We start from the raw sequence: 15,176 nt of genomic DNA, 5'->3' as shown, positions 1-15,176 counted from the left end.
ATTTAGGGAATTATTTGTACCAAATACAATGCTGTTAGTCTTAGAGATGTTCAGGACCAGTTTATTACTGGCCACCCATTCCAAAACAGACTGCAACTCTTTAAGGGTTTCAGTGATTATACGCTATATTGCAAATCAATCCTTGTCATATGTGTCCCCTAAATCAACACCTACCCTAAGTGTTAATTACTATCACAGGGTTTCAGACTAGCATTTTCCCCTCCGTGTCACTGGTGTCACTAACTCCTACAGTTGGTGCACCAGCCCATGATGTGGTCCGACCCTAATCATGAGTAACCATCTTTTAAACTCATTCATAGGGCTTTATTAAGAAGTGTAATGAATAGACTACTGAGGAATTTAAGAAATCAGTTGTTTCATCTCACATGTCTAAGCAGGAATGCATGATTCAAGATATTTTGTGTCACCTAATCCAGTGATTGACTTGAATTTTGGGTTGACAAATTAGACTATAGCTGTTATATTTTACTTTCAAAATAGGACTCCAGAATTTCCAGATTTTTCAATTGTTCAATAGAGATGAATTCCATGCATCTTTTTTGTGGACTAACTCAGGTTTTCCCAAGCTTTTTCACCCAGGCCCCCCTTCCAGCATTCGGCAACATCTTCCACCCCTTCTATTTCTATGGGCACATGCATGACACAAATTGTTCACACCACTCTTGTTGGTGGAGAGAACATTTTGCAGGTTTAAAGATTATTTCCTGCAATTTAACAATTGTTTTTGCCATGTCAAATGTATATTCATGCGATATTTGAGTGACTCAAACATGACAAAAAAAAATCTATGGGCTAAAAAAACCTAGCTAAAATTTTTAATTGACATGGGCTAGCTGATCTGAACATTTCTGACAGCTCTCTAAGTCAGGGTTTCCCCAACTCGGTCCCGGGTACACATTATGGTTTCCGCCCTAGCACTACACAGCTGATTCAAATAATCAAAGCTTGGTGATGAGTTGTTTACTTCAATCAGTTGTGTAGTGCTAGGGCAAAAACTAAAATGTGCACGCAGGGGGGCCCCAGGAACGAGTTGGGGACACCCTGCTCTAGGTTTGCAAGGACTGACATGACAAGAAGAAAATTGATGATGCACTATCCAATTAAGAAATTCTACTATTACAACTCTTAAGCGTAAGTTGAAAGCCGGACTGAGTTCGAGTTTACTATTCGAGTTCGAGTTTACTATTCAATAAAAAAATATACTACCCACTTCTAGTAGCCATGTATTAATTCAGCAGTAGAGGTAATGTCCTAAAAAAAACTTTGCAGTTTTGAGTGAGGTGACAATGTAGAATGTGCTCTATGTGTTTATAAGCATACTTTCCGGACAGACCTCCCCCCATCTTTACACCCATTGAATCTATTTGTTCAATCTACAATCTGGGTTGTCTAACTGAGCAGGTCTCTTTGCTGGTGTCGCATTTGACTTTGAATGTGATAGGCTGAGCTGAGGTCACGAATATCAGAAAACAGGACCGGCCCATATTGGTGGTGGGGCCGGCAGTTGCCCACTGATCAGCCAAAGGCTCATTAAAGATTATTATAACAGAAAATATTCAAAAACAATTTAAAAAAAGCATATTAACAGGCCCATGGGGTGCTGGCCATGTCACCTTTTCATTAAAAAAATATATATATAAAAAATATGTTTGTCAATTTCGACCAGCTCATCTGGCATTTGCTAGAATTGCCAGACGGCCAATCCGCTCCTGAACGAACGAACCAACAGCAGATGAAAGACCGAAGTGACTGGTGGTGGCGGCGGCCATCTTAACAACCCTCCAGCAGCATGGACTATATCTGTGACTGAGTGTATGGTTGGTGTGAATGAGTGCGTGAATGGTGTGAACCCAAGATTATTGTTGTGAATTAAAAACATTTTAAACATTACGACCTTGTGTTTGTGGTGGCCTGCGATCTCCGAAACCTGTTTTTGACATTTCCATGGTAGCCAAGATCACTTTGGTGTTCTAACGCTACTCTCAGATGGTAAATATAGTTCTCCCTTAAGCAGACAGCAATTAAAGAGAACTACGGTGAGTCCATGGGGAAATGGTAAATGCAGTAGTATTTTATAAGAGGCTGGGAGGTTTGCTCTGCCATACACTATGCCAGCTGTACGCTTAGAGAAGAGGTGGTAACAAACATGGTAAGATATGATGATCCATGTAACCGGGAGTGCAGAGAATCCTCAAAGCCACCCCTTCTGTTATTGAGTTTAGCATGGGGAACACAATCATAAATCGGAGAAGGAGACACGTACTGAAAGTTACAGGGTAGGTATAGGAAATGTTTTGATGTATTGACATTTTGTCTCTTTTTCTCTCTTCTCATCAATTGGTATTCAATAAACACACTCATATGCCATCTTGGAAGATTATCCCTCTTGCCTGACTTGAGCTTTATTGAAAGATGTGTGCGACCTTGGGACTATAAGGTTCTATCTGCGCAAAGCATGTTTCTAAGATATTGAGCATCAAATGTTTTCACATCCCAGATCTCAGAACTGTTTTGTCACGAATTCCTCTTTCATAATTAAAGTTAATGGTAAAGTACAGAGTATCAAAATCATTAGACATTTGTAAATCTGTTTTTTTTTAGGATTCAATCACAGATAGAACCTTATGGCTCTGAAATTTCAATCTGACAGCACTGAACTAGACATGTTCAGTATGTAGCCCTTTTCTGCAGTCAACTTACCTAGTGCCCCATGGGTGGAAGGTTATTCATGTCTTTCATCATTTCATAATTAATAAACGTTATTTTTAAAAACCTGCTGAAAATCCAGTGTTTCTGTTGTATGCGAAACAGTTTAGCTTTATTTCAATCTTCTGTGATATACAGTATATCAAGTTTAATAGTGGGATACAAACTCAAAATGCATTACATTTCAACTCTATATCTGATATGATACAGGTCTTTTCTTTTTTTAAGCCCATAGCCATGTGTGTGAGGTGTGTACTTTTGTTTCAAAGTAGATGTGTTTACGACTACCAAGAAACACTCTGTGTGACCCTGAGTTAGCCCACTGCAGTAAAAGGTTGTTAAGAAAACTGTAGCTACTTGAATACATAAATAATTGAATGACACTATTTTACCAAGATAGTCAGAACACATGAACAAATACATTAAGAAATCTATTATGATCATCAGACTAATTAGAGTCGTCACTGAACAACCACGTGACAGCCTAATTGAATTCAAGATTTCTGACAGTGTTTTCTTGTTGATGCTTGCGAGCCGTTATTGCTGGCTAGACTAGCCTAGACCATACTTAGAGGGAGATGGCTAAGACATGTGTTCTGATTGGTCCATCTGTATTTGTTCAGGCTTGAGATTGGATTGCAGATAGAACCTTACAGCACCAAGTTCAAATGGGTTTATGCAGATATAATTTTCTAGTTTATATTTTATTTTCACTTAAAATGTACTTTTTTACGTAAATCGTACTTTACAGACATATGAAAACCATCTAAAAATCAATTATATGTATTTAACACGTTTTTTACAAAAATGTCAGATGGAGCCTAATAGGTCTCGATTACTGCATCCATTACCCTGCATCCATTACCCTCACATAGGGAACGCTAATAAAATGAATACTTCAATACTGTCTTTTAAACAAAATAGAAGAAATACCATATTATATCAATTCTATTTACTCCTGATATTAACCATGTGTAGTTCACAGACACATACTGTATTTAGCAGAATGTCCAATTATATACTTCTGACGAGGCACATATTTTCACGACAGTCCAAAACATTCCATCACCATATCATACAACAGCCGTATTAGATAAATATCACTAAACAATCCTTTACATTGAAACCATTTTCACGCTTCATTGTTATAAGCTCATTGGTGGGAAAAGACTTGAAAGTATAAAAGAACATGCAAAATGACTTTAAGAAAGCAGAATGATAAGGCGTAATGTATCTAGTTTTGTCCAGTCGTCAAAATAGAGTTGAGTACTGCAGAACTGCAAACAACCCTCCTCTTATACATGCACTGCATAATGACAATGTTGGCACAGCCTCAGGCTTCTCATAAACGATGCTGTATAAGCTAGAACAAAAATAGTTACAGCTCCCATTCCAAAATGCTTAAACATTTCAAACAGTTCCATACTGTAGGCTCCTTATGGACATTGCTATAGCTTCCAACGATTAGGTCGTCATATGCCTTATTTGCATTACACTGGGCAGTGATTTGTTCAAAATGTGGTTGTTTTCCTTAAGGAGATATATTTCAGGAGCGTTTTTGAAATTCCAGCAGTACTATTTGCTTCTAAATGTTGACCTCTACTCATCCCCTTATTTTCCCTCTACACCCATGCTTGTTGCAGCAAAACCCCCAAAACGTATTGTCATCACTTATGGGAGTTCACTGTTGCACTACATCCAACATCTCTGAATCATCACCCTGACTTGCCATATGGACTTGTCATTGTTTGTTTCCGGCCGAACGCTGTTCCTCTGCCTTCAGTCACAGTCTGTCATGTTCACTCCTTAGTGACTGTATGGGCCACTTGCCAACATTGACTCTGCTAATTCTGGAATGAGTTTATAAAATAAAACTAGGCCTCAGGATAACTATGGAAAACTCTGCATAATTCCGTACATGGACATAGTGACAATTTTCAAACAGTTTCCCCAGTGACTGGTTCTCTGTTTTTTAAGCAATGAATGTGATTGGTGTGGAATAAGCTGTGTGAAATCCTCATCTCGTAGTGCCATTCAAACTTGCAAATGACTACAATATCTATAACCACAGAGTTAACGGAATCCACGCACCCTAATCTAAATGCAGAGAACTGTGTTTCAATGATTAGACGAGAAACATTTTTACAGCACAACATTTTCCTTTCAGTATCTAAATACGGATATTTCTTGCGAAAAGACAGCTGTTCAACGTCATATTTGTTTCTTATTGTCCAACATCTCTTCATTTGACCTTTCTAGCTAAGTTACCTTAGTTACCTTAGTGCTACTTCAGTTTAGCTTTCCACTCTGTTTATTTATTTAGAGATATTATTCAAAGGCTTTCATTTACTTTCCTCACCTCCATAGCCTTGACAGGTACATTCATTTAGTTTCCACCCTCTCCACCATTTCAACCCAATCTATAATAGAGTTGTAAATCAAGACTAGCTCATAGGGACTCATAACTCAAAATGTAGATGAAGTAAATTAACTCAATACAGACCCATATGTAGAAATGAATCTCTTTATTAATGACGCCAGATAGTTACTTACGTAATAGCATATTTCTGTAGTTATTTTCAATATAAATTTGATTGGCAATTCTGTCAGGGTATTATTCACTTACGAGCTCAATTTCCTCATTAAAATGTTTTGCTTAATTTAGCTTTAAACCGATGTCTGTGGTTATGAGATAACATGCATGGGAATGTATGAGTTGCAATTTATCCCAAGGAGACATCAGTTAATATTAGCCCTAGTTTAACTATGTAAATGATGTTTCAAATTGTATTCCAGCTACATAATCTGACACAGGGGGGAAACAAGACCTCAGGAGAAAACGTCGTAGTGTCAACCCTCCTGTTCATTTTCTGTACGTGTCAGCACCGTTCGCATCTACCTCTAGGCTTTAATTAAAGTTGAAATGATGGAACATTTTTCAGAAACTGTGCAGAAGTTCGCAGAAGTCACAGAGGCGAGTCAAGATTGAACCGTAGAGTTTGGACAATGACGATGTATAATGAGAACCATGTATACCCATTTATTTTTGACCACTGTGTTAGCATGGGCTTTGCCCATTCAGGGATTTTTGCTTCAAATTGTTTTATTTCATTTGTGTAAAGATATTCCACCTTTGTCAAAGTCCAAAACTGGGCAGTAGTAATGTATTGAAAGTGTTTGCTGTAATTCAGTGTTTCCCACCTGATTTATTTTATTCCCTAGTATGGGAAAAGAAGTTCAAACTATTTTATGTAAAAAGTAATACCTCCCAGGCTTAAAAGATTTTCAATTGCACTCCACTGAAAAAGTTTCTTGTTAGAGGTATCAAGGGTAGGAAAACAATCCAAACTAAGCTCAATCAGACAGGAAAGGAAATGCAAGCCCAAAGCACCATCGGAGGTGACAATTTATTGGCCAGGCATGCTTTTTCACGGGGTAATGCACTACTAAATGACTATACCAGCTCAAAATACAGCTTTTGACAGATCTCTGAAAGGGGGTTCAATAGGCATGGCTTCCTCCTATATTTTCTATCATTAGAGCCCATGAAATAGCTGTCATTCAGCCTTCAATAGGGTGACCGTGTCTCTCTGGTATCCCAGACACTCCTCCATGTCCCACTGTCTTCATTGACAGCAGAAAGTAAGACATTGTTATTTGACACGAACATCCCTTGAGTATGGTTAAATCACCATAACTCCACATAATTCACTGCTTCTCAGAGAAGAAGACATTTCAACATGGATACCTTAAGTTCACATGCTGATTGGCTCCAAAAAGAGATAGAGGAACCTCTGGTAAGGGAACGTCAAGCCTTTAGGGGCCACATACAGCTAGAGATAATCCTGTAGTGCTAGGCAAATACCTAATATCCACTTACCGTGCAGTCACAGAACACCAAGAGAAATAACACACAGAGTTTTCCCAAAATATATTTTCATGTAGAAGGGGAGGGGGAATCTTCACAGCGGTTGAACTATCAATCCAACCTATACTATTGCTAATGTATATTTTATTTCAATGTGGCGGTGACTAATAATATATCTCTGGACCTCCTGGAGCTGTTTAATTTAAACCCACTAGAGTCGAATATCGAATTAACATAATACACAAATCCCCATAAAAATCCATCTGTTTAAGCGAGAGATATCAGTTTTTTGCATGGGCTTCAAAATCATATAACGTTGGTCCTTGGTATGACCATTTGAAAACAATGCCATATGTTAGCTTAGTAGAACTCCCCAATCCCCACCCAGGCTTAGACTCTAGGGGGTTTAAGGTGAGTCTCAGAGCTGCAACAGTGTCTCGATTGAAACACACTCCTGATGCTGCAGTCCCAACTTCCTGTCTCAGAGCCTCAGGCTTTATAACATGTTCCACCAACCATGGCTCAACAGTGCACTTTCGGACTCACCCCCCATTCATTCAGGGTTCCAATTGAACGGACTCACCCCCCATTAAACATGAACTCAAGTGTTGTCAAACCCAGGTAATTGTTATCAGTTATCTTCTGTACTCTCCATTCTACCAATACATTAGTCTTGGTTCATCATGACAGATGTAGGACATTTCGAGCTGATCATTTCAATTTGCTCAAAGAGGTTTATATAAAGTGCTTATTAATAGCATAATAACTCAACAATTTATCCGTGAATGATAGAGAGGAATTTCAGCCTGACTTTCTCATTAATGCTTCACAAAACAAGCCTCCAATGTTGTCAATGAATACAACATGATAATAGAAAGACAGGGCAGCATTGATAATTGCATGCATCTAAAATGTAAAACACAAACCTGCATTGATACATTTTTACCACCTAAAACATTTGGCCAAAGCTTGACCTTCTGTCCTGCTGTTTTTGAAGTCTGCCTTGTCCTTCTCATGAGTGAAATCCATTAAACATGAAACCAGAAAACATGTTTGCTTTGAGAGGCTCTAGCCACTATTGTCATCAAATATTCCTCGTATTCATTCAAGCATTCAGGTTCGTGGAGTGCTGTTTTGTTGACTATTGGTCACAAATGGCGTATCAAGCTTCCTGTGTGTACTGTCGTCCATTTGTTTATTGTGTGCTAGAGGGCTATGTGCTGCCCCATCCCTGCGGCTACTGTGGGAGATAAGTTCCACCTGTACGTAGTTCCATCCCCATCTTATTTTCCGTTGTGAGAATGAATGTGAGTCATGTTGTCCTGTACGTCAGGATTATTTGCTACAAAACTGCACTTTTAGTAACATTGTGGAAAACACTTTTATTCTTAAGTGGTTCTGCGGAATGTATTAGCGAGCAATTGCATAACAGAATGGCATTCATCCATATAATCACCCACAAAGGAACTAGTGCAGTTTTCTTATTAAATGATTCCTACTGACGTACAGCTGAATTTTCATCAAGTACCTAAACTGTATGCTTCACCCCTGTTGACCTCTGGACGAACTTGACTGGTTAAACAGGTTATGCCTGCGACTCTGTTACATTATTGAATTGATATACACTGTGTTGTTGAAGAGAAGTGACCTGTGTACAGAACGTGTGAATTTCTATTCATGATATTTCTTCAGCAGTGCATTTGTTGTTTACGTTTCAAGTCTGAGTCAGCAGGTGCTTGTGGGGTGACCTCAGGATCTTTTGGACACTCTGTTCCGTTTTCCTTCATCGTTTCTCCTCAGCCCTGTGCATGGCCTTTCCTTTTTTGAGATTTGAAAGAGATGTGAAAGAGACAGGATGTTCCTTTGAAAAGCAATGACCTCTCGTATCAATCCAAGGAGCTGGTCTTGATCATCACATTGTTAGTGAGGTTCAGCTCATTTTACCTCATTTATATTGTGCTGTATGTATGAATTCCAGGAATCCTTTCGTCGCAATTCACAGGGTTAAATCTCCACTCAGAAGGAATGCAGAGGTGGTAAGAGGGTGAGGCTGTATGGAACGTAATTCCCCTTTTATGCACTTTTCTCTCTACACGTATTCACACATCAAACTTTAGCATGAGAATAACATGCTATTTGTTTGGAGAGGAGATCAAAGACATGAAGGTGTGGCGGAGGTGTCTGCAGATACTCTGTATTCTGACCTTGACATAATTCCCTCATAATGCCACCATCTTTACACGTGAGGAAACCATGAATAAGGTCTAGCGAATCTGCCTGTTCCAAGTGGATCTACTTAATATTCTCCATGCACTGTAATTTATAAATTCATAAGAGCTATTGATAAGAGCTAGGTAAATGAGTAATCCGCTTGGATAAGGGAATTGTAAATATAAATGACTATTATTTTAGATCTAAACTCAGTAAAAAAAAAACATCCTCTCACTGTCAACCGCGTTTATTTTCAGAAAACTTAACATGTGTAAATATTTGTATGCACATAACAAGATTCACCAACTGAGACATAAACTGAACAAGTTCCACAGACATGTGACTAACAGAAATTGAATAATGGGTCCCTGAACAAAGGGGGGTCAAAATCAAAAGTAACAGTCAGTATCTGGTGTGGCCACCAGCTGCATTAAGTACTGCTGTGCATCTCCTCCTCATGGACGACACCAGATTTGCCAGTTCTTGCTGTGAGATGTTACCCCACTCTTCCACCAAGGCACCTGTAAGTTCCCGGACATTTCTGGAGGGAATGGCCCTAGCCCTCACCCTCCAGTCCCAGACATGCTCAATGGGCTTGAGATCTGTGCTCTTTGCTGGCCATGGCGGAACACTGACATTCCTGTCTTGCAGGAAATCACGCACAGAACGAGCAGTATTGCTGGTGGCATTGTCATGCTGGAGGGTCATGTCAGGATGAACCTGCAGGAAGGGTACCATATGAGGGAGGAGGATGTCTTCCCTGTAACTCACAGTGTTGAGATTGCCTGCAATGACAACAAGCTCAGTCCGATGATGCTGTGAGACACTGCCCCAGACAATGACGGATCCTCCACCTCCAAATACAGGAGTACAGGCCTCGGTGTAGCGCTCATTCCTTCGACGATAAACACGAATCCGACCATCACCCCTGGTGAGACAAAACCACGACTCGTCAGTGAAGAGCACTTTTTGCCAGTTCTGTCTGGTCCAGAGACGGTGGGTTTGTGCCCATAGGCGACGATGTTGTCGGTGATGTCTGGTGAGGACCTGCCTTGCAACAGACCTACAAGCCCTCAGTCCAGCATCTCTCAGCCTATTGCGGACAATCTGAGCACTGATGGAGGGATTGGGCGTTCCTGGTGTAACTCGGGCAGTTGTTGTTGCCATCCTGTACCTGTCCCACAGGTGTGACTTTTGGATATACCGATCATGTGCAGATGTTGTTACACGTGGTCTGCCACTGCAAGGATGATCAGCTGTCCGGCCTGACTTCCTGTAGCACTGTTTTAGGCGTCTCACAGTACAGACATTGACATTTATTGCCCTGGCCACATCTGCAGTCGTCATGCCTCCTTGCAGATGTGCCTAAAGCATGTTCACACAGATGAGAAGGGACCCTGGGCACCTTCCTTTGGTGTTTTTCAGAGTCAGTAGAAAGGCCTCTTTAGTGTCCTAAGTTTTCATAACTGTGACCTTAATTTGCCTATGTCTGTAAGCTGTTAGTGTCTTAACGACCGTTCCACAGGTGCATGTTCTTTAATTGTTTATGATTAATTGAACAAGGGAAACAGTGTTTAAACCCTTCACAACAAAGATCTGTGAAGTTATTTGGATTTTTACGAGTTATCTTTGAAAGACAAACTTTTTTTATTTTACCAAATGTGAAACCAGTAATATTTCCCCAAACTGAAAAGCATATCAACATGACAGGTATTTCGTTCTCTTCCACATTGAAGTAATGAGAATTGTAATTGTAGGCCTATGGCTTCATAATTTGTGGTGATGAAATTTAGATACCCAAGCTGTTACGCCTTGATCTGTTTCACCTGTCTTTGTGATTGTCTCCACCCACCTCCAGGTGTCACCCGTTTTTCCCATTAGTCCCTGGGTATTTATTCTGGTGTTCCCTGTTTGTCTTTTGCCAGTTCGTCTTGTCTTGTCAACCTGCGTGGTTTTCCGTGCTCCTGCTTTTTCTCATCTCTCTTTTGCTAGTAGTCCTCCCAGTTTTGACCCTTGCCTGCCTTGACTCTGAACCCGCCTGCCTGGCTATACCGCCTGCCCTGACCACAAGCCTGCCTGCCACTCTGTACCTCCTGGACTCTAACCTTGTTTATGATATTTTGCCTGTCCACGACCATTCTCTTGCCTGCCCCTTGGATTATGATAAATATCAGAGACTCAAACAATCTGTCTTCCGTGTCTGCATCTGGATCTCGCCCTGTGCCCTTATACAAGCCAAAGCTGTAGCATATGGAGACCTGTGCACACTGACAGTAACGCTGAGCTTGAGTTGATTTATGCTTTCTTGAATGTTTTAATTATATGCCCAGACTTTTCACAGCATTTTTAAAACAATGTATCATGTTAAATATTAGCCACTATCGGTAGCAACCCACTGGACACAAACTGGTTGAATCCACATAGTTTATTAATGTATTATGACATGGAAAATACATTGGATTTGAAAAAAGTCATAATCTGTTGTTTTGAGGATGAAATTTCAACCACATGATTATGTTACCATGTTATAACCAAATTTCAACAGACAAACCTTGTATAAAATATGTTGATTTTGTACCTTTAAAACAACAGCAGCTCCTCAACATTATATCCACTATCAGAAAAAAACAATAGGCTGGGCAGAACCTCCTACTGAATAAACTACCCTTTGGTCTCCCATCCAGGGTTTTAACCAAGACCAGTTTAGCTATCATGTTAGTCACCACTGACTATTACCAATGTGCTATGGTCAGAAGGATTGAGAGATCTCCACTTAAACTGAATAGATTCACTGTTGCTATAGAAGTCATTCCAAAGGGTAGGTTTAACAGACCAAATCAAATGTGACCATAATTTGTGGCGCATCATCATGATGCTATTTAAGTCTATAGAGCCTTTGCAAGGTCATCAACGGCTATTGTTTTAATTCAACTAAAAGTAGACGATGCCATAGGTTTTCAAGCTCTGGTTGATTTCAAATGGAATGATTTTAAGAATTGATATTTTGGATTCATGTCTCCATCTCAACCCCAAAATAAAAAAATGAGAGTAAAACTAAATCAAATCAAACTGTATTTAAAGTTTTATTTGATTTAATCCTAATCTTTAACTTTTAGTTTTGGTTGAGTTGGAGACGTCCATATAAATGTTGGAGTTGGAGACTCATTTCTAGACAAACTGGCATTAAAGCCAGAGTTGGTATCCAGGTTTCCATCCAACCTTTTTATGCAATGAAGTACAGATAAATGTCATGACAGACCTGATGGAAAAACAAACAGTAAAAGTTCCAAATGTCGACAAGTCAAAAGATGCTAGACAAGGTGGGATCATTTGTGTCTGTACAATTAATTATGCAAGAAATGTCGCTGGAAACTATTATGCTCAAATATTGAAAACTAAACGTGGAGTCACGCGATGTGTGGTCCTTCCCAACTAGTTGAAAAAGCATGCAGTTTATTAGGCTACAGATTAAATAAATGATGAACTTCACAGGGTGGTGAAAGTGCAAGGTGTTGAGCTCAATTGATGCTCCTTTCCAATAAATATCGAGGGTCTTATTCTGGTGACATGATCATCGATGCTTGGCTGCCATTTGACAAATAAAACATAATGTCGTTTTTTTTTTGTCCATAATAATCTCATAATGTAGATAGCCTACCTGCACTCTATCTGCGAGCTGTTCGCTAGAGTACTGTAAGGGTTTTCTTTAGGTGAAGTAGAGGCGGACCAAAATGCAGCGTGGTGGTTATTCATGTTCTTTAATAAAGGAACTAGACATGAAATAACTAACAAAACAATAAATGTGTGAACACCTAAACAGTCCTATCTGGTGCAAACACAGAGACAGGAACAATCACCCACAAACACACAGTGAAACCCAGGCTACCTAAGTATGATTCTCAATCAGAGACAACTAATGACACCTGCCTCTGATTGAGAACCATACTAGGCCGAAACATAGAAATACCCAAAACCTAGAAAACAAACATAGACTGCCCACCCAGCTCACGCCCTGACCATACTAAATAAATACAAAACAAAGGAAATAAAGGTCAGAACGTGACAGTACACCCCCCCCCCCCCCCCCAAAGGTGCGGACTCCGGCCGCAAAACCTTGACCTATAGGGGAGGGTCTGGGTGGGCGTCTGTCCGCGGTGGCGGCTCTGGCGCGGGACGCGGACCCCACTTCACCATTGTCTTAGTCCGCCTTATTGTCTGCTTCCGTGGCCTCCTAACCACGGCGACCCCTCTAAATGACCCCACTGGACTGACGGGCAGCTCTGGACAGAGGGGCGGAAGCTCTGGACAGAGGGGCTCTGGCGCCTTTGGGCTGAGGGGTTCTGGCGCCTTTGGGCTGAGGGGCTCTGGCGCCTTTGGGCTGAGGGGCTCTGGCGCCCCTGGCTGAGGGGCTCTGGGCTGAGGGGCACTGGCGGCCCCTGGCTGACTGGCGGCACTGGCGGCCCCTGGCTGACTGGCGGCACTGGCGGCCCCTGGCTGACTGGCGGCACTGGCGGCCCCTGGCTGACTGGCGGCAATGGCGGCCCCTGGCTGACTGGCGGCAATGGCGGCCCCTGGCTGACTGGCGGCACTGGCGGCCCCTGGCTGACTGGCTGCACTGGCGGCCCCTGGCTGACTGGCGGCCCCTGGCTGACTGGCGGCAATGGCGGCTCCTGGCTGACTGGCGGTACAGGCGGCCCCTGGCTGACTAGCGGCACAGGCGGCGCTGGGCAGACAGGTAGCTCAGATGGCGCTGGGCAGACGGGAAGCTCCGTCAACGCTGGAGAGGAAGGCTCTGGCAGCGCTGGACTGAGTAGCTCTGGCGCCTCTGGAATGAGGGGCGGGAGCTCTGGTAGCGCCGAACAGGCGGGAGACTCCGGCTGTGCTGGAGAGGAGGAAGGCTCTAGCAGCGCTGGACAGGCAGGAGACTCCGGCAGCGCTGGACAGGCGAGGCGCACTGTAGGCCTGATGCGTGGTGCTGGCACTGGTGGTACTGGGCTGAGGACACGCACAAGAAGTCTGGTGTGGGGAGCTGCCACCGGAGGGCTGGTGTGTGGAGGTGGCACTGGATGGACCGGACCGTGAAGGCGTACTGGAGATCTTGAGAGCAGGGCTGGCACCAACCGCCCTGGCTGGATCTTCACCCTAGCCCGGCAGATGTGGGAAGCTGGGATGTAGCGCACCGGGCTAAGCACGCGTACTGGGGACACCGTGCGAACCACCGCATAACACGGTGCCTGACCAGCACCATGCCCGCCACGGTTAACACTGCTAGGAGCACTGTAGTGCTGAGATGGCACAGGACGTGCAAGGCTAGGGAGATGCACAGGAGGCCTGGTGCGTGAGGCTGGCACAGTCTTCACCAGACCCCTAGCACGCACCTCAGGATGAGTATGGAGAGCTGACCCAGGGGCCATTAAATCCCTGACACGCTCCGTCGGGCGAATGTCGTGCCTCATGCACCAAACCAGCAACTCCCTCATATCTCTCTCCTCCAATTTCCCCATTAACTCCATCACAGTCTCTGCTTCGCTCACCTCCAACACCAGCCCTGGTTCTGAGCTCCTCCTTGGCTCCTCACGATAAACGGGGGGAGTTGGCTCAGGTCTGACTCCTGACTCTGCCACACTCCCCCTGTGCCCCCACCCAATATATTTTTGGGGCTGACTCTCGGGCTTCCGTCCGCGCCGCCGTGCTTGCTTCGCCAACTCCATTCTTCTATACCCCTCTTCGCACTGCTCCAGCGAATCCCAGGCGGGCTCCGGCACTCCTCCTGGGTCGACCGCCCACCTGTCTGTTTCCTCCCAAGTAGTATAGTCCAGACATTGCTGCCTCTCCTGCTGTTGCCCTTTACCACGCCGCTTGGTCCTGTTGTGGTGGGTGATTCTGTAAGGGTTTTCTTTAGGTGAAGTAGAGGCGGACCAAAATGCAGCGTGGTGGTTATTCATGTTCTTTAATAAAGGAACTAGACATGAAATAACTAACAAAACAATAAATGTGCGAACACCTAAACAGTCCTATCTGGTGCAAACACAGAGACAGGAACAATCACCCACAAACACACAGTGAAACCCAGGCTACCCAAGTATGATTCTCAATCAGAGACAACTAATGACACCTTCCTCTGATTGAGAACCATACTAGGCCGAAACATAGAAATACCCAAAACCTAGAAAAACAAACATAGACTGCCCACCCAGCTCACGCCCTGACCATACTAAATAAATACAAAACAAAGGAAATAAAGGTCAGAACGTGACAAGTACGCACGTGTCAGTATCAGAGTGGGCATACTCGCTATATAAAAATATAGATATATTTGTGAGAAAACTATCAGTACAGTTGAAAATGCGATGGAAACCCATTTAACTTG

This window comes from Oncorhynchus nerka, linkage group LG13, assembly GCF_034236695.1.
Source record: "Oncorhynchus nerka isolate Pitt River linkage group LG13, Oner_Uvic_2.0, whole genome shotgun sequence".
Lineage (NCBI taxonomy): Eukaryota > Metazoa > Chordata > Actinopteri > Salmoniformes > Salmonidae > Oncorhynchus > Oncorhynchus nerka.
The sequence above is the reverse complement of the archived record's forward strand: the minus strand, read 5'-3'. Positions refer to the sequence as shown.